General features: G+C 34.6%; 1 protein-coding gene across 10 annotated transcripts in view; it reads left to right on the forward strand.

Annotated features, from left to right (window-relative positions):
• ZBTB20 (zinc finger and BTB domain containing 20) overlaps positions 1 to 22034 on the forward strand; it is a 769723-nt gene that overhangs the window by 459790 nt on the left and 287899 nt on the right. The gene's annotated exons all lie outside the window — the stretch shown is intronic.

Raw genomic sequence — 22034 nt, forward strand, 5'->3', positions numbered from 1 at the left:
TAGTAACTGATGTTGGTGAGCAGATTGCTATTGGAGTTTATAAGAGAAGAACTTTTGTTTACTTTGTAATATTTCTACTGATGCAAAGGAAATCAAATTACTTCTTGATTGTGGAGAGGACATTAGATGTCTTCAACAGGGCAATGTCCGAGACTGATGGAGCCCCACTCTAGACGGCACTGTGACGACTGCTGAGATCTCCACAACCTTTTGGCTCCTCCCAGGAAGACAGACATAAGATGAAAGGAAGGAAATCAATCAAGAAATATAGGTGGGGCAGGAGCTGGTATCAGGGATCTTATGTACAAACATAATTGATAACCCCCAGTAAAAATCAGAGAATACAAGGGACAAAGGGAGAATGGGTCCATTGAGGATAGTGACAATATCTAAAGGATTTAGTCTAGTCTTACCAGACCGGTACAGCTGGAGGAAGCACTCAATAAAAGCTTGCTGAATGGATGAATAAATGTAAACACCCAAAGTTACAAGATCACTAATTCATGAGCTCAGAGAGTAGGGAAAATTAGACTTATTAGGAAGCTGCTATGGTAGCCAGTTACTAAGAGATGTCAGATGACGTCTACTAAATAACATTTATTAACAGCCGTGTTTGTTTGCATTTTTCTCATAGTTGATGAATTGTTATGATATCACAAAATAACTTGTTCTCTACTAGCTTACATTATATTAATCTAGTTTGGAGTCTTTAAGGACTGCCCTGTGTGAGACTCTGGGGTGTTAACTCATAGGACATGGTACTCTGAGTGCAGAGGGTTTAACATAAGAAAAGTCTAATGTTATTTTCATTAATTCTCTTAACAATGGCTAACATTTTCAGGGTCTTTTTACCTAAAAGAGCCCAGCGGTTCTCTACTCACCTTCCTGGTTAACACTTAAAGCTATCCTCATACATTTGAATATGTTGGTCATCCATGTTCACACCTTTCTGACACCTGGACCAATACTGTGCCCCGTCAGCTTAGTTCTTCCCTTCTCAGAAAACTTTCATTTCATCCACGTCCTTGTATTATTGACTGTACACTCCTTATTTTAGGTTATTCATTCATTCACTCATTCAGCAAAAAATTAATTGAGCTTCCACTATATGTCAGGCATAGTGCAAAACGCCGGGGTGAGCAAGTCATTTATAAATGTGTTAAACAAGGTTAGTCCTATCGCCAATTCCTAAGGCATCCGTACTCGCCTCTGTTTTCTTCACTCTCCATTTACCTTTAACTTGCTTTAGGCCTCTTTTCTTTCTTTGCAGCATTACACAAAAACCATGGCCATGGCCGTTTTCTCACTTTCATCTTTCTGCAGTGTATATAAAGCAGTATTAGTGGCTCACAGGTGCAAATTTAACACTAGGACTAGTCTAATACTATGTGTGTGTTTGGTGTGGTGGTGTGTGTGTGTGTGTATCTGTGTGTAGGAGGAAGGTGAGTAATAGATCTGTGAAACTGTTTCCTATGGATCCAATTCAAGTAGTGCTTCAAGAATTACACACAAAAATATTTCCATTGGTGCTGAGGCTGTCATTTGGTTAGTTCTGTTGTAATGATTGGCTGCATAGTCACATACTGATACGGCACTACTTTTGTTTCTAAACTCGTGTTGTTTAATCCTCTTCTTCTTGGAGTTGGTATATTTACAGGCTCTTAGTTCCTTGGTTTTCAGCATTAATCCTAATGTTCTGTCTGAAGTAAAGTAAAGATTTCTTTGTACTTCAGTTCACTAAGTGCTTGAGGCGGAGTCACCATAAGTAATGAATTTGCTTTATGCCTTGGCAGTGCAGCCATGCACTACAGTGGTTCAAAATCTCAGATTTTGCATGGAATTATAAGAGATCATATGCAGCCTCAGGGAACTACTAAAATGCTCAGATTAATTGTCTAGATACAAGTTCATGAGTGTCACGACCATTTACTTTAGAGTTAGAAGAAACTCTAAAATCACTAAGTCACTATTTAATGTCATGGTAAACCACTTTGTTTTACTGGAGGAAAATGGCCTCCATCGAAGAAGCAAACTCCTAATTCTAAAATAAAGTTGCTGTAGACTAGAACATGCAAGGGAAGCATCCGTGAACCCCGTGGCAGCCGTTCTGGCCCCTGTGGACTGTGTTCCAGGTAGCTGCTCTTTCCCTTTCCAAATGCACATTATCGACCAATTTTTGTTTATTCACATGAGTAGACAAACTCATGAAATGGTCTCAAGCAGCAAATGGTGTTGGAAGCCAGATAGAGTGAACTAATCTTTGGTTTATAAATGTGCTGTGATGCTGAAGGAATGGCTGCATTATCAGTCAACTTTAAAAAGGAGTCGTGGGTTTGAGGATAAGAAGCTGAAATGGGTAAAGAACAAAAATGCTAAGAGCGAATGACATGCCTGAAAAGTAAACTTCATCATTTGGAGGAGATTATGCAAAAGCCAGCTTGAAAATAATGAATGAGAGGGCCAACTTGATATGTTTTAGAGTGAGTTGGTTCAGCGAAGGCCTCACTTTGGCTATGACGAGGTTATTGCTAAACGTGGGGAGAGTGAGCTTCACATCCCCCCGAAATCACATCTTTCAGTCTTTATTTATGCTGAGCAAGGATAGCAAGAGGGTACACTTTCCTCCCTCAATACCAGACCTTTTTATCTTTCTTTTGTTTTTGTCCCAGACTATAAATCGTTGAACCAGGCAGGGTCATTTTGGAGAGCTTTGGGAATGCCAAGAGACACCAAGTGGTGAGGTAGATGAAAGGGACAAAGAATTACAGAGGCACTGAGCCACTTTCCTTACGACCCTGAGTGTAACGTGGAGCGTCTACTTAGCTCTAGGCCCCAAACCAAGTATTTTGCAGCAGACCCAGTCTGGATTCTTGGGAAGTTCTCCCTGTTGCTTTTCAGTTTAGAAAATCCACTTGAACAGTCTTGATTAAATCAGTTGCCCCCAGGCTATGGGCAAAAGCATAAATGGCTTTCAGGAGACAATGGTCCAAAAGCCAGCCTGCCTCTCTCTCCCGCCCTCCCTCTCTGCTTCCTCTCCCTTCCTCTCCCCCTCCTTTTCCCTCCCTCTCCCTCTCCCCCATTCTGTCTTTTCTCTTGTCTATCTATATGTTTTCCTGTTTTTTCAGTTATTTTTGTTTCCTCTAAAATCCTGTCTATCTAATGTAATGGTAAAGTAGAGGATATCAGAAAAGCTGCTGTTCCCCTCATCATTTCATGTTTCAGGTTTTGATTTTGAATTACATTACCTGTCTGGTTGTACTTATTATGAATAGTTTATTGAAAGTCTGTTATCTAAGGGATGGTTATCCAACAATATTATGGAAGGTCAGCAGGCATTTGTTTCTCATGTCTGATTCTTTATAAACCCAGCAATTACTCTATCATTTAATAATTCTTACCTCAAAGTTTACTTGAAAGAAAGCTCATAAGATTTACGGGGAAAAAAATCCCTAAAAATAAAAGTTAGACTAGTCTAGGCCAGGGTGGGAAATTCCATTGTGGCTAGAAGCCCATGGCAGGTAGAGTGGAATTTAATGAAGGAAACTGCTGTGTTTTTGTGTCTTTCTGTATGTTTTTCCTTTAAAACCAAGAGCTGGGCAGGCATCCCATTCGACCTGACGTGACCCAAGCAAATTGCTTCTTATATAAAAACAACTGCAGACTTTGAGAATGTGAAAATGCACTGTATCCTTCTCCAACTGAGGGAAACGAAAGCCTGAGAAACAGGACGGCTCTGTCAATACTCGTTGGGCAGAACTATCACTCAAACCTGATAAAGGGAGATTAGAACAGGCTTCCTTGTGCCAGAGAGATTCATTATAAGTTGGGCTTCTTTATTTATTTTTTTATTTTCTTAAACAAGCACAGTGGTAAATGGAAATGCATTTTTAAAAAGCACGTTTTAGGTAGGAAACAATAGTATGCACAGTTTGTAAGTCTTTTTATAGAACTCGCATTTTTTTAATTTTTTAAAAACACAAAGATTAAATTAAAAAAGACAGAGAATTTTTTTTTGCTTTATTTTTTATTTATGTTTTTATGCCACAGCCTTGGACTAGGAGAGGAGAAGAGATTCAGGGTGTGTCCACTGATATTGCATTCAGATGTGTTGTCTTGGCTTGTGTACTGACAGATTTATTTAAAAAACAAAGTTTAAAAAATGCATTGTGTGCTAGTGAAGTCACTTCATAAATCTTTTCCTTTATGAATTATTTTGATCACAAGCCTCGTTGTTTGAATCACTGAAGGACTATTCTCCCTAAAAGAAAAATTCCTTCATTTCCAAACTGTCAGTTCAAAAGCCAGCAACTTCCCGTGAACAGCATGCAGGGATTCAGAGGGGCAGAGAAAAAGGGACCACATGAGTCCTGACTCTAACATGAGGCATAATCCAGTTTAGATTTGCCGTGGTTCACAGAAGAGACATGTTGTGAAAATTTAGATCCAGGGTTTTTACTTTTCTAATAGATGACTCCGTTTGAAATAGTGATTCTGCTTCAGGAAAAAAACAAACAAACAAGGGAACTCAGTCTTTGATGCAGCTGGTCTGTCAGAGGGCGGAAGGTTAGAATTAGAATACTCTTCAAGCTGTTGCTGAATAATGAAGGGTAGGGCTTCCTAGCTGGGCAGTTACCACAGTCCCCTGGGAGCACCGAGGACAAATATTACCTAATGTGTACAAAGATTTTAAATGTGTACAAAGATTTTAAAAGTTAAGTTAATTACAAGCTCAGTGAGGAAGGTTGGAAAAGGCTGCAAGGACTGAATTCCATCAGAAGGACCTGATAGGAGCCACAGGGCTCCACTTAGCCCTCAATTCTCAGGGTTAAAAGGATGGATGCCAATAGGAAGTCAATTAGGTTTTTGAAATGAATAGCCTGCATGAAATCTTTACGAAAAGAAAGAAAAGTGACCTATTGAAACATGTGCATACATAAGATTAGTAAGTTAGATGAAGGTTACACTATAGGTGACTGTGTGGTGGTAAGAGTCCCCCTAACCAAAGTATAATAACGTGCTTGTGACTAAGGACGTTGTCTTGTTCTTTATTTGTTTCCCACACAGCACCTAGAATGTTGTTGAGACATAAAAGTAAATAATTAATAATTGGTCTGTTATCTCAATTTGCCAAGGTAATTGGTCAGGTGGAATGGTAGGTGGTTCCAGGTTAAATATTAGAGGCTTTCTCGAAGAGGTGAATTTGAAACTGATTTCTAGAGGACAAGAGGGGTGGACAGAGCTGGACAGGCTGTTTCAGGTTCATTGATTCCTGAGGTATTCCTGGACCGCTCACTATTTCAATCCGGAGATCTCTATTTTCTAGTTGCTCTGTGAAATGAACAAGGATTGTATGGGAAGGATGGAGAGCAAGTTTACATGACAGAGGAAGCAAATTGTTAGTGTAGAAAATGGGAAGAATATTCATAGAAGATTCATATTGTTAGAACAAGTGATGAATGTTGTGAATGAGCTTGATCTCAATTCTGAGTAGGCAGTAAGAGGGAATGGTTGGAATTTAACTCTGGAGTCTGACTACATGGGGTATTTTATAAGTCCCTGTATATAAAATCCTTAGCAAATGCTTGTCTTAGAATAGGCTTTTAAAATGGTGAGGATTGAGTTACCCATTTTCTCTGCACAACAGCACCACATGTTCAGATTCTCTGTCATAATAATCCCACTGATCACCCAAGCACATTCCTGAAGGTGATTTTCTTTATTTGTAACTCTGTTTCATTTCACTCATATAGATTATTCTGTTCAATTTAGCTATACAAATATTCATTGGTCATATTTAGTAAGTGGAATACATACCATTTTTCTAGGCACTGTGAATGGTTTTCTTTTTTTTAAGATGAAAAAATAGCCTTTTCTAATAAGGAACAAGCAGTCAATTGGGAGAGGAAAGCCTATTGATACTTTGATTATAATGCAATTTTCCAAATCAATTTCTAAATGCTCTCTATCATAAAATAACACTTTTGATGGTTCTGATTTTGGTAATGGAAGAGTAACTTATGCTATTCCAGGACATACATGTCTGCAGATAACAATTTCAAACTCTGGTTATGAATTTTTAAAACAACCAAACTACAATTGAAAAGTAACAAGCAATTATTTGAAGGCACTGGAGAATGACCAAATAAGACAGAATCTGGAGTAAAGTGTATGGGGTGAAATTCACTTTTATTACAACTTTTCCCATCAAAGAACTCCCCAGCCTCTATAGTGTAGAAGAACAAGCCACAGTCTTATTGGTTTGAGGTATCAGAGGATGGAGTTTAGAGTTGGCAGAGTGGCTAAAATTGAGGGATGAAATCTTGGAAAGGATGGAGCCACAAAGAGAGGGCACCTACAAACCTGCCTATAACTCTCTTATTGTTTTGGCTGACTTGTGAATTGTGCATGTGGATGGGATGCTATAAAGACCTGCAGAAAAGGAATAGCTAGAAGTCTAAAAGAACGGGGCACATAAATCTGATGAAAGAAAGACAAAATTAGGAGTTTTTGAGTGTTACTAAGTTAGACGGGTTTGGTAAATGTCTAAGGCTTAATTTAAAACCCAGAAGGGCCACAATCTAGGAATATAGATGATGACCCAGGACTGAGAAATTAACTTGAGAAAAGGGGACAACAGTGTAACATTGAAAGGACATAACGAAGCATTGGACCAAGTCACCACGATGTCAAAGATATCAAGCAGTAATTTAATGGCCTACTAGAATAAAATCCATTCTTAGAGGAAGATAACAGAACCCAGATTCTCTATAACATATACACAAGGTCCAAATGCAATTAAATAATGACTGAACATGGAAGCTGTAGCCTCTAACTTAACAAAATAGTCCATAGAAAAAAATTGTTAGATGATCCAGATGTTTAAATTAACAGACAAGGACTTCAAAGCAAAAGTTATAAATATATTTAGGACTTAAAGGAAAATATGGTCATAATGAGAGAACAGATGAGAAAATAAGCACAGAAATGGAAATTATTACAAAGAACCAAAAAATGAAGGTACAATATCTGAAAACAACAAACAGAAAATAATTGGAGAGTCTTCAAAGCAGATTAGAAATGGCAAAAGAAAGTATCAGTAAACTTGAATATAAATCAATAGAAATTATTAATATAAAGACAGAGAGAAAAAGGGCTGAAAAAAATATGCAGAGTGTCAGTGATATGTAGAACAATATCAAACAGTCTAATATTCTTGGAGTATCTCCAAAGAAGAGAAAAAAAATGAAATTATTAAAAACTACCAAAGGAAAAAAAAAAACTACCAAAGGGTTAAAGTGCAATATCTGAAATGAAAATGATTCACTGGAGAGGCTTAACTGCAGATTGGAGATGTCAGAAGAAACAATGGGACAAAAATGATATTTGAAGAAATGATAGCTGAAAATATCCAAAATTTGGTGAGAAAGCAAAATTATACAAGGAACATCACATGCAGGTATTGTTTTCCAACTTCTTTAAGCCAAAGATAAAAATAAAAATTTTCAAAGTAGCTAGAGGAATGTGGGGAGTAGATTGCTTATAGAAGAACAATTAATAAATGTCAACTGATCCTTATCATAAATGATGAAGGCTAAAAACAGTGAAAAACTGTCAACTCAGAAGTCTACACATGGCAAAGTACATGCAAAATAATATCTTTTTTATCCTGTTATTTTTAAAAAAGTGTTTAAAACATAAATTGTAACATTTTATCATGGATCTCTAGTATTTATAGATTTAAAATACATAAAAATACTACACAGGACAGAGTGGTGGTAAATAGAATTATAGTTGTATAAGACTCATACATTTACATGAAGTGGTACCATATTAACTGGAATAAGACAGTGATAAAGAGCTATGTTATAATCCCTAGATGACTGCTAAAAACTAAGGCAAAAAAGTGCAGCTAAAAATTCAATAGTGGATTTAAAATGGAATAATAAATTACCAATTTATTCTGTTAAAAACAGAAAAGAAAGCAGAGGAACAAAAAAGGAAAAAATAAAAAGCAGATAATAGGATGTTAAATCTAAATTCAACCATAGAAATAATTCCATTCAATGTAAATGTTCTAAACACTATAATTAAAAGGCAGAGACTGTCAGACTGGATTAAAACAGTAAGACTTGACTACATACAGTCTACAAGGAATGTACTTTAAATGTGAAGATATGGAGATTTTGAGAGTAAAAGAATGGGGAGACATACAGAATACAAATAATAAGAATAAAAAACCTCTGTTGTTATATTAATAATAGACTTTAAGAGAAGGAGTATTATTAGTTATAAACAGGGATATTTTATAATGACATGTCAAATTATCATGAAGGCATAAGTAATAAACATTATGCAGAAACTGACAGAAAAACAGAGAAATAGAGAAATCCATAATAAGAAGTGGAGATGTTGATACCCTTTTCCCAGTACTTGATAAAATAAGTAGACAGAAAATCAGTAAGGGTATACAAGATATTAAAATCACCGTCAAACACCTTGACCACTTTGGCATTTATAGAACAGTATTCCCACCTGCAGTATATGCATTCTTTACAACTACGTACAGTACTTTTACCAAGTTAGGCCACAGCCTGGGCCACCAAACATTTTCAAAAGACAGAGATACTACAGAATATGTTCTCTGATCATAATTAAATTAGAAATTTAAAACAATAAAATATCTAGAAAAGACCATTTGGAAATTGAACACAAATTTATAAATACCCCATAATTGAAAGGATAAACTCATGAGGAAAATTATAAAACTGTTTTAAATCAAATTATACTGAAAATGCAGTATGTTGAAATCCATGGCATAAGTTAAAGAAGGGCTTAGCAGAAATCTAGAGCTTTTATTTCTAAAACAGAAGAAAGAAGAAAGGTTTAAAATCAATGGCATAGGTTTCCACTTAAATAAAGTAGAAAAATATAATCATGTTAAACCCCGAAGTACTTGAAATAAGAAAAGGAATAAATAATAAGGCTAAAATCCAAGAAATCGAAAACAAACAAAAAAGAATTACAAAGGCAAAACTTGATTTTTTGAAAAGATAAATAAAATTCATAAGCCTCTAATAAGAATGATCAAGAAAAAAAGATTCAAATTACCAATAGCAGTAATGAAAGTGGAGATATCATTACATGTCACACAAATATTGAAAGGATAACAAGGTAATATTATGAAAACTTCATGCCAATAATTTCAACAACTTTAATGAAATTGGTAAGTTCCTTAAAAGGCATGTTGCCAAAACTGACACAGGAAACAGAAAATCTAAATAACCCTATATGTATTAAAGAAATTGAATTTGTTATCAAAAACATTCCTAAAAAGACAAATACAGACTCATATAGTTTTCCTGAAGAATTCTGTAAAACATTTAAGGAGGAAATAATATTAAACCTACACAAATTCGCAGAAAATATAGAAGGAGAAAACATTCCCTGATTTGTTTTATGAGGCCAACATAATCCTACTAGCAAAACCTAAAAAAGATATAAGAAAATTGCAAGTTAGTATCCCTCCTGGGTCTGGACATAATAATCTCTTAAAAATATTAACAAATAAAGCCCAGCAATACATAAAATGAGTAATACCTCATCACCAACTAGAGTTTATCTCGGAAGTGCAAGTTTAGTTTAACATTTGAAAATAAATCAATGTATATTCATCATATTACTAGAATAAAAAAGAAAAATATGATCTTCTCAATAGATGTGAAAAAAATCAGTTGAAATAATTTAACAGGGATTTAGAATAAAACTCAGAAAACTGAGATAGGAACTTTCTCAATCTGATGAAGGGCTTCTGTGAAAACCTACAATTAATACCATACTTAACGAAAGACTAAATGAACACTTTCTGCCTAACATCTAGTACAAGGCAAGGATATCTGTTCTTACTATTTCTGTTCAACACTGTACTAAAGATTCTAGCCAGAGTAATAAAGCAGGAAAAATAAATTAAAGGTATAAGGATAGGGAAGGAAGTAAAACTGTCTTTATCACATATATCATGATTTTTTATGCTAGAAAATCTTAAGGAATATACAAAACCACTACTGGAGCTAATAAGTGCACTTAAGAAGGTCACAAAATCATTATACAAAAATTGATTATATTTTTACATAGTAGTGGCAAATAATTTGAATATAAAATTTAAAGTCAATTTATAATAGCATGAAAATATAAAATACTTAAGAATAAGTTTAACAAAGGAATATAAGTTCCCTACATTCAAAACTAAATAGTCCTTAGAGAAATATTATTGTTCATGGATGAACACTCAATATTGTTAGAGTCATTTCTTCCCAAGTTGATCTGTAAAGTCAACAATCCGAGTCAAGATCTCAATGGTTTTGGGGTTGTTGTTTTTTCCCTAATTTTTGGAGAAATTGTCAACTTGATTTTAAAATTCATGTGGAATTTCAAATAACCTAGAAAAAGAAAAGCAAAGTTGGAACATTCACACTATCTAATTTCAAGACCTCCATAAATAGTAAAGACAGATTATACCAACTCCCAACCCTTAGCCCCCCCCAAAAAACATACACAAATAGGTCATTGCAACAGAAATGAAAAAGAGTCCAGATATAAACTCCAAACATATGGTCAATTGCTATCAACAATGGTCACAATGTAATTTAATTGGGATAAGGTAAATCTTTTCAATAGTGCTTGAAAAACTGGATAGACATAGGGGAAAAAAATTGGACTCTATTGTACATTACATACTAAAATTAATTTAATATCTATTTAACACCTGCAAGAACTAAGATTGTAATGCTTCTAAAATGACATGTGGGAAAAAAAAATCTCATAACCTTGGGATAGGTAAAGGTTTTTTAGAGGACACAGAAAGTACTAAACATAAAAGAAAAAGTTATTGTCAGACTGTATCCAAATTAAAGACTTTTAGTTATCAAAAGACATTAAGAAAAGGAAAAAACAAGCAACAAACTGGATGAAAATATTTGCAATACATATATCAAAGAACTCATGTAGAATATATAAAGAATACCTACAAATCAATAGCAAGTAGATGAGAAAAATAATTAAAAATAGGCAAACGACTTGAGTTGGCATTTCACAATGGGAGATCTAAGAAAGGCCAATAAGCTCATAAGAAAAGTACTCCGCATCATTAGTTATTAAGAAAATTAAAATTAAAGCCACAAGATCCTAGTTCATGCTTACTAGAATGACTAAAATGAAAAAGACTGACAGATTCAAGTGTTGACAAGGATGTAGAGTACTTGGCTTCTCACATTTACTAGTGGGAATGTTCTACTTTGGAACACTGGGTCATTATCTTATTAAGTTCAACATATACGTACCCTATGATTTTGTAATTGCATTCCTGAGAAATAGAATGCTAATAAGCAAAAAAAAAAAAAAAAAACAAAGCAAAATGAACTACAATACAGACAACAATGTGGATGAATTTCAGAATTGTGTTATGTAAAAAAAGTCAGGACCCAAAAGACTACACATTGTATGATTCTATTTATATGAAGGAAAAATAATCGATGATGATAAAAATTAGAATATTGGTTGTTTCTGAGAGGTGGGAATTGACTAGAAGGGGGCACAAAGGAAGTTCCTATTTCTGTGATGGGATGGTGATCATGCAGGTGTGTACAGCCATCCCTCGCTATTTGGGGAAGTTTGGTTCCAGGAACCACCCCACAGATACCAAAATCTGAGGATACTCAATTGCCTTGTATAAAATGGCGTAGTATTTGCATATAACCTATACATGTCCTCCTGTCTACTTTAAATAATGTCTAGATTACTTATAATACCTAACACAATGTAAATGCTATGTAAATATTTGTGATACTGTATTGTTTAGGGAATAATGACAAGAAAAAAAAAGTGCATGTTAGGTACAGACACACCATCCTAGGCATAATTACATAGTACAAGTCAGCAACACCATAACTTTTTTTTTTTTGGTGGAGGTAGGGGAAGGATATTTTTGATCCAAGGTTGACTAAATCCGCAGATGCGGAACCTGAGAATATGGAACCTGAGGATACAGAGGGCTGACTGTGTATTTATCAAAACGTTTTGTATTGTACACTTTAAAAATCAATAATTTTTGTTTTATGTAAATTTTACCTCAATTTTTTAAAAAACGTATCCTTGACCCTAATCAACTCTTGCCTGCAGTGCTTCATACATTTTGCTAACAGTTTCCCTGGACCCTCTCCTAATTAATCTTTAAAGCTATGTTAAAACTTCTTTTCTGCCTAATGCCTTATTTCCAAGAGATGTCATGTACATGATTGTCAAGATTTGGAAACCCTGGGAATATAGAGGGTTAAGGATAAAAGTGTCTAATAACAAGCCCAGACATGGCCTTGGACAGGCATTGACACTTTGGGCAAGTTTTCACAGCTCATGTTGTCGTTTCGTGTGTGTGTAAATGATACTATTTTCTAAATGTGCTTTATTTCTTGAGCAAGAGGGATAAAACCGTTCACATGTACTTTTTATTTGATTATATACTGCAAAGTTAATTGCAAATTCTAACTTAAAAACTACAAAGAATGTTAGGGCTTTTTAAGTTTTCCTTCTTTTACAATCCAGCCAACAATTTTGTTTACTCCCTAGTTTACTGTATACTTCTAAATAGTCATAGCCAAAGAAAAGAATACTTGAATATTCAAAGCTGACAATAAGCAAGATTTCAGTTTCTTTCTAAATGTAGGCTTACCACTTCCCTGTGCTCAGTTGTGAAGCTGGTGTTCTGGCAGTATTGTCATATGATTGAGAATTCTGCTTTACCTAAAACACTTTTTTGTTTTTAGCATATGTAGGTGTCATCAGGTCTTATCTTATTTTATTCCTCTCCAACCACCCCCAACAAATATTGCCCAGGTTGGACTGAAACGCAGCCTTTCTTTTGTAGTGAATATTTATTAAAGCACTTAATACCTGAATTATGAATTGTAGACAAGAGCACATTAACCTGCCTGAGTTATTTCCTTTCTTTTTTTTTTTTCTTTTTTTCTTTAACACTTATTCTAGCCCGGTCTATCAACGCCAGATGGCAACTGCATTTTGATACACTGAATATTTACCAAGTCATGTGGTGTGCTTTTGAAGTATTTTTTTACCCTTTCCATCGAATGAGCTGACTCATCTCTCATTCATTTATTCCTGCTTTTAACAAGTTGCATTTTTAGAAACTTGACCTCAGCTTTATCAGAATGATAAATGATGTCTTAAAGTGATGCCTCAGAAGTTCTGAAGGCCTGGCTACATCTTACATCCTATGACTACCATGTATATTGTTTAATTTTTAAATGTTAATAGTGACCCAATTTCCCTCATATATTTTAATGAAACTTTACTCCCACTACATTACTAGGTTAGCATAGAGGAATGTGGTGGGAGTATATTTGTACTTAGACAGCTTAGGATATTCAGGGACTTAAAGCATTAATGGTTGAAATAACTTAAAATGACCATGAAAACAACAACTGTGCAACTGATATTTATGTCCAAGTCCTAAATAAAGAGCCCTATATTTTGGGTCTAATGAAAGATTCAACCTATTAGAAATTAGCAGTAGACCTAATAATAGTAATAAAAGAAAAAAACTAAAAGGACCTCAGAATACTATAACTTCCATGTTTTCTTGTTCTTCATAGAAATATGCATTTGTGGGAATACTCTAAGGATATTTCTATAAATAAATGCTGATATTCCTTAATGTAGGAATATAAAGAAAAGCAGAAGAAAGTATTGGCGAATAAAAGTACCTGGCATTGAAAAATGTGGGTGGAGGGCAGTGCATAGTCTAAGGCTTCTTCCTGGCCTATTGATCTCTGAAGACTATTTTCAGTTATTATTTAAGTTTCTATGGCTACTTTTCAATGATTTTTTCAGAAGTAGTAGAGAATATTGTGTGTCTTAAGAAGTTAAGAATCAGTGCTTCATATAAAAGAGTAGGAGTTTTCTTTGTGAATATTTTTTTTCAAAATTATTATAGTTTCTTTTCTTTTTAAAAGCAGGCATTAGAGATATTTGGAGAGATTCAAACGGAGAAATATGAAAGGACCTATTCAGTTTTACCAAAAATCTCCCGATTCTCTTATCCATTATATTTTCTAGCCCTGTTGTATAATTAAAATTGCTTCTATCATGTGTGTGTTTGTGTGTGTATGTGTGTGACATGCTTTGTATAGTGCCTAGTCTGAAGTAGGTTCTCAAACATATTGATTGTTTTATTAATTTACTAATGTATATAAAACGCTAAGCATAGTGCCTGGCACATAATATATATTCGGTTATTCATTATTATTGTCTTACAAGTGCTTTTGTTATTATTACTACTTTTAAAAGGAAATCTCCAACTCACCTTTAAAAATTATCTCATTTAGCCTATGCTTTTATAAAAGATTTGAGAAATGTACAATTTATAAGTGTAAATTTAAAGTCATCTGAGTTATAGTCTAGAGGGGGGAAAAAGACAATCTAGAGGCAAAACACCACCAACAGTACTGAATTCATTAATGTTTGTATTAGAATTAGTTTTCATACGTGTGCAGAACTTGAGATCAAATAAATGTTATCCCTATGACACATGTGGAATTTCTGTCTCTGTAGACTTGGTCAGCTTATTCACCTATATAACCCTCTAACAGGAAGTACATCCTGATGAAGTATACCCATGAGTCACAAAGCAGAGACTTGGGTCCATTGTACACCCTTTTAGGTTTTGTAGATCTACAGCACTGTTAGTGTTTTCTTTAGAAAAGAATCTCATGGAATTCCACCTTCTCTTTTTAAATAAGCCCAGAAGATTTTCTACTAACCCTTTCATTTTTAATAGCCCTTTTGTATGTAATAGCCCTTTTGTGTGTAATCAGTTTCTCAAGAACTGGAATTTCTGGAGTCTGTCTTCTTTATTTTATGAATTTTGCTTCAATGTTTCCACCTTCTTGGAGACTCATCTGATTGGTAATATTCTGTATTCGGTCAGCAGAGTTAGCAGTGAAAGCAAGCACTGTGGTAGACACACACAAAAGTAAGGTTTTCCATATAATTTATATTGTATTTCTTTCCCTGAAGTGAAGTAACAATGAAAGAATATCCAATCTTTGGCTTCTCTGACCTATTAAACTATTAAAAACTATAGGATAATTAAGTTATTGTATTGTTTGGGGAGATAGGAAATGAATGAGCATAGGTTAAATTTTTGAGCTGTGAGAACACTTCAAATGTAAGGTCATTTTATTTTATTTAGTAACATATTGGTCAACTGCTAAGGTGGTGGTAGTTTTAAATCTTTAATTATTTAATTTCTGAGCCCGTTGGTTAGTGAAAAGAGTAGGAACTATAATACAATGTGATATTTACTTTACTTTTATTTTAGGAGACACTGCTTTCTATATCTGCATTGGCTGAGTTTGTTGCCTTTGGGTTGAAATTTAATGATAATCCCCTGACAATGTCAATGATCTTAGCCCACTATATTTATGAGCTTTGAAATACATTTGGATGAAATCCAGTCAAGCTAAATTGTTTGGTTTTTCTAAATTCTTTCTCTGTATTTCAGATGGAATTTTGTTTCTTTATTATGGGTTATTGTGTACAATTTATCAAATACTACTTTTGGGGAGGGCAGCCTTTCAGCCCTGTGTCACGTAACATTATTATTGCATATGGCACAAATTAGTAAAGTAGTTAACAGTACACTTTTATAAATGGCACTTTCTAAATTAAAGACATTACCATTTTATTCTATCATGCTTGTAAGATTTGGATAAGGTGAGTTTTCCTTTAATAAGAAAAGATTGTCATGTCTCCTCTATCTAATGATACTTAACTCATGAGGCCTTTGAAAGTATTAACTGTGAAAATTTATATAAAATGCCCAGCAAAAAAAATGTGGTACACAAAAAGCATTCAATAAATGATTCCTATTTTTATTATACATAGTATGTTTATAGCTATTAGTGATATTAAAATGCTAATAAGAGTGTGATTAGTACAATGTAATAAGTATTAATTATGTTAATTAATAGGTTCCTTAGTAAAATTTTTCTTAACTGGGGTACTAAGACAATAATGGAAAGAATGTCATAACAAATTCAATAAATACTACAGGTAAAAGAACTAGGAGTTTTCACTCTAACTGACTGTGTTCAAAGTGAACCTCAAATTGTACACGTTTAAATTCTGAGCATACTAAAATGACACCCCGGCTTGTGTACACACAGGCACATGAACACAAGTAAAAACATAGCACAAAATTTAGTTACAATTTACTCTTAAGGTACTTCTTACTTTTCTGATAGACAACTATATCAAACGATAGGTAGAGAACTTGTTCTGTAATATGGGAACACTGACACCTTATGCTTGTGGAAAATCTCTGAAAGATTAACCTTAAAAATTATCTAGTATTGTCTTCTGTTTCTTAGGCCTGATCGTCAGTTTTCAAATGATATGAATTAGAAATTATTTTTCTTCCATTTCTAACATTTTATCCATTAGCAAATGAAGAGATGTCAACAAAGTATCATCTGGTCAATTGTCAAATGATTGCTACCTCCAGTGAGTGATCTGAGGATCAAATATCTTTCTCTCACATAAATGTTACATTACTAGCTCCTTACTCTAATCCAGTTTAGAGGGGTACTAGAGAAGTACTGAGTACTTACTGAGTACCTGCATAACACATGGAACACAGGTTCCATAGGTAACCATCATTTTAGAGACGACTAAACTGAAGTTTAAACAGGTTGGCTAACTTGCTCATGATGACGCTGATAAGTACTGGAGTTCGGTTTCAAATTCATGGCTGTGTGGACCCAAACCCATGCTTTTCCTCGCATGTCACATTGCTTCTTTCACTCAACCTAAGTAAATTGCTAAAAGCGTTTCCCAGAAGTTTCACCTCACTTTAGAGCTCTGAGACCTCCCAGTTACCCCCATGGATTCCCATCCGTAGGCCGTTTATCGTTGAGTTGCCAGAAGTAAGAGCTGGGAAGGTGGGGGAAGAAGAAAAGGAAGATTGTAAGGGGAGGGGAATGATGGACACCCCTCGCCTGCTTTCTCTCCATGATAACGCTGACCTTTATTCCCAAGAGGAAAAAATGTAAAAATCCTCCCTCTGGGGAGTGTAAAACTCTATCTACTTGACCGAGTTTTTTCCAATCAGTGATTAACTAGCAACTCTAGTCCAGAATTCTAAATCTTTTCTTTTCCTTTCTAAAGGTAACTCTTAAACCTACCCGTCTACTTAATCTGCATATTGTACTGAGGTTATTTATCTTCAGCTTTTTTCAGGTTCCCTTAGGAATACCCTTAGCAACTGACTTTCATACAAACTGCCTGGGAAAGTTCAAGGGCATCAAATCCCTTGTCACTAAATAAAATAGAGCATTTGAAGGGAAATGTAATATCAAATTAGATTGGCATCATTAGAGAAGGATGAATGAAACTTTTGTTTTCTATACATTTACAGAATAAAAGTCAACTACCTCTCCATTATACAATAAACTGGAAGAAAGAGATTATTCCATTTTTTGGCTTATTGTACAATATAGCTTCTTTCCACCACATTCTATCATTTCAACCTCCAAAACAGATCTTAAACCTGATCTCTCTTTCTCTTTGCCATTGCCTAGTGTCTTGTGCCTTGACTCTTGCAAATATCCTCATGGAGTTTGCATTAGGAAGGAGAAGCTTTCATTAGAAAGAAATAGACCCTTCTCCAAATATCAACTCCAGTACAGCAGAAGAGCAATATGGCTTTCATTCTCTTTAAATTGTGGCTTCCACTTTTTCTGATCCCCCCTATAAACGTTTCCAGACTTCTCTCATCCGCCACAACCCTACTGAGAGAGGGTATCAAGGCGAGGGCTGACTTGAGTAGCCTCCTGTTTGGCGCACAGACTCTTATTGCCCTCTCACATAGCTATTTTACAGAGTCCTTTCTGGTGTGCAGGTTTTTTGAAAACTGAGAAATTTAAGAAAAAAGTTATTCCTAAAATATTCACATCCTATTTTTAATAAAGAGCCTTTGGAAAATGACTAAGAATGACCCTCCTCTAGCAGTACGTCCAACCATCTTCAGTAATTTTGTTAATCTTCTGCATTCTTTTCTGACCTCCATGCTTTGGCCTTTATGCCATAGTTGAGGGCTCTATTTCATCAATATTTCTTTTCTTTCTATTCCTTAAAGCTGAGCAATTTGTTTAGTGAAGAATTAAGAATGTAACACTTCCTGCTTTATAGTTTTCACATACATTCTTTGTAATTATGTCACATCACAGAAAAATGTTTGTGTCCATTGGTAAAGCCAAATGTCTAAATAAATCCCAGTTTAATGGATAAAATTGATTCGGCTGCTCCAAAATAAAAGTCACCTTGTACCAGAAGTCTACTTAGCTTAAGGAGTCACATTAAATCTCTGTTGCCCAACATCCCTCTTTGAGGCACTAGAGGAGAGGGGGGGATGCAGGGGAACTAATAATAATATTAAATAAAATAACTTTGACATTCAACAATACTATTCGTTGTAAACTGATGCCCGCCGGAAAGATATCAGGAAACAGCTAGCTGATACGAATATAGTTGAAACATTTCTGGAATTAACAAATGAGGCCAATTTCCAGATAGTGCTATCAAGACAAAAGAATATAATCTTTGAGTGATTGGGAAGGAGGTGAGAGGTAAAATGGAGAGATCCTCCTCCATTTGGCTATATAATTCTTATAATTAGATTTGACAATAATGCTTTAGATTGTATTCATAAAGGCTTGAGGTAGATATTAAGTTATCATATATAAGAATTCTTTGATAATGTATATGTATTTGAGAACAGTTGATAGTAAAGAAAATTTCTGTGCATAAATATTATTTACATAAAAATACATGAATTCTTAAAGAAAGGAGTAGATTATTTTCAGTATTCATTCACCAATGTAGTCTCAATGGGTTCTTTAGAACACTTACATTTTACTTTTATATAGGTAACTTTTACTATAATATATTTTTATAGGTATTTGAGCTTTGTAATATCACTTGAACAAACATCTGTGGGGCCCATAGTTTGTGTGTATGTATGTGTGTATAATAAATTGTGTTATATTAACAATCAGCATATATGATTTACTGAAATATGCTATTGAATATCCATTATCCATAGGGAAAGAAATATTTTTAACTTATAATAATAAATCTAGAATACAATATTATATATTCTGTTTATTTTTTCATTTCTAGAGCTAGTGAATTCATTTAAATTATATCCCAAGTATGTTTTACCCTGCCTATATAGCTATATAAGTCCTGCCACAACTGTATAATTCTGTGATGTAAGGGCTTATTAGTCATATTTTTCTCTCTTTCTGACCATCTTGGCAACATTAGTGTTTAGACACAAAATAAACAAATTGCAGTAACATGCAACAACATGGATAAACCTTAACAATATAATATTAAGTGAAAATACCGAAATCCCCAAAAAATAGTATATAGAGCATAATAGCATTTTATAAAGTTAAAAGCAACCAAAATACATATTGCATACATAACACACACACACACACACACACACACACACACACACACACTCTCTCTCGTATATATACATATGTGTGTATACACAAACAGAAATTTACGGATACCAATAGATGAGATCAAACATGAAATGAAAAACAAAGAAATGATAAACATAAAAATCAGGATAGTGGTTTTCTTAGGTGGAAGAGACCAGGATATAAGATGGGGTAAATTATTTGGATAGATAGAGGCTATTATAAAACTCCAAGCTATTTTTACAGGGACTTAGTTTGCTGGTGTTTAGTAATTCATTAAAAAAATAACTATGTGAATAAAAGTAAGACACATGTGGACCAATCATAAGTATGCATCAAATACCAAAGATTATGATTAATCCAAGTCTGTGCACTTGAAGTACAAAAAAGAAAAAAAAAAGCCACGATCACTATATTAGTATCTAATGCTAAAAAAATTTTTTTTTAATTTAAAAAATTGCCTCAAAACCTAGTGACTTAAAACAATAAGCATGTATTATCTCTCAGGAATCTCTCCTGATCAGGAATCCAGGAGCCTCTCAGTGGGGTGCTGTGGTTTCAGATCCTTCGTGATGTGGCAGTCATGGTGTCAGCAGGGATGCAGGGCTGGAGAATCCACTTCCCGTCCACTCCCAGGGCTCACGTGCTGGCATGGACTCCATCTCAGCTCCTGGCCATGTGGACCTGTCCACAGGGCGGCTTGAGTGCCCTCCCCGACACAGGGGCTGGCTTCCCCAGAGGGAGTGATCAAAGAGAGTAAGGAGACACAGGAATGGCTTTTCTGACCTAGCACTGAGACTCACACCCCGTTGTTTTTACCATGTTATATTGGTCACACAGACCAACTCCAATACAGTGTAGGCCGGACTGTACAAGGGCGTGGGTACCAGAAGGTAGGGGTCGGAGGGGATCATCTTGGAAGCAGGTTACCACACAGACCAATCTGGCTTACCTTGAACATCCAGCATTTTTATCTACTGCAACTCTTAAATTCCAATTATTCCTCCCTGTTCTGCTCTTGGTGGCTCTGGAGAATGTGTTCTTCTCTCTAGAGTTGGAGCAGAAAGAAATAACTTTCTCCCTTTGATATAATAATGCCAACTAGCATTCTATTGTAATTTCAGGCTTTCTATTTAATTAAAATATATATATATATATATATATATATATATATATATATATATATATATTAGCTTCCTTCTACATGTGCTTTCAATTGTGTTGAGCTGCATTATTTTTTCCTTTTTGATTTTAGAATTTTTCATTTTTAACCTAGGCTCGGTCCTTTCTAAATATCCTTGGAATTTTTAATCATGTGTAACTATCGTGGATTTTCCCCCAAAACTATAGATTTATTAATTCGCCTAATTAAAAGTTTTTCTATTGTTTACTTTATAATTTGTCCAGGTGGTTTTTCTTGCATTCAGCAGGCCTCTAGAAAGAACCTATCATGTGCCAAAATAATAGATTCTCACTGTCAAGCAGAATTGGGAAGGTGTGAGATTAAAAATATGTAGGGAAAGGAGTGTTATAAGGAAAAGTAAGGGCAAAATATAAAGTGAGAAATCAAATTAAATAGTGGAAAGGATTCTCAATTGTTCTACATTACCCTTCTATTTTAAAGAACTACACTTCGACCATGCCCATTTAAAAGGTGACTGTTACATTCAAAGATCAACTGAGAGTTATACACCGAAACTTCAAGGTTAGGCTTTGTGAAATTTTAATACTTCTGAGACATTTCGCTCATCCTTATGGGCAAGATACCTTAAAATAGTGATTCACTGATCTGAAGGAAAATAAAAGATTTATGTTTAATAATAAGAAAAACTTGTCTAGTACTCCATAGGTAACTGAAAATTAGCCACACAAATAATCCCTTTCCCACTGCGGTTTCACTGCTTGTCAAAATGCATTCAGGTGAATAAACCACAAAGGGATCAATTGATTGATGAATGTGCAATATGTTTGCTGTCCCCCTGTGTCCTATACCAGTCTCCAGCCCTACAAGAAAGGGACTTTCATCACAGGGCTTCTTTTTTCCCCTTATTAGAATTCATTTCACTGACAATGGAAAAGGAAGAAAATTATTTAGAACAAGAAGCCATCAGCACAACAAAATAGCACATGGAACAACTGAGGAAAAATTTGCAGCCTCAAAAGAGGAACACTCATGAAGGAATAAGCATGTTCCAACCATATGTTTTCATGTAATAGTTTATGAATGTATCCAACCACATAAAAACTAAAATTAGCCATTTTGGCAGGAAAGATGACCTCTTCTTAACAGTGAAGATTTTAGCATATTTATTTTTCGTATAAAAGGAGAGGTGATTAGTAATGTTATAAGATGTCATAAAATATTTTTCCTTGAATTTCTGCCCAGCTAAGACTTGTAGCTTAAGTCAACTGAAGTCTAATTTAAATTCTGCAACCTTTTGATATCAGATTAAGTGGCACTTACTAAAACAG

The sequence above is a fragment of the Hipposideros armiger genome, unplaced genomic scaffold, assembly GCF_001890085.2.
Source record: "Hipposideros armiger isolate ML-2016 unplaced genomic scaffold, ASM189008v1 scaffold_176, whole genome shotgun sequence".
Classification (NCBI taxonomy): Eukaryota; Metazoa; Chordata; class Mammalia; order Chiroptera; family Hipposideridae; genus Hipposideros; species Hipposideros armiger.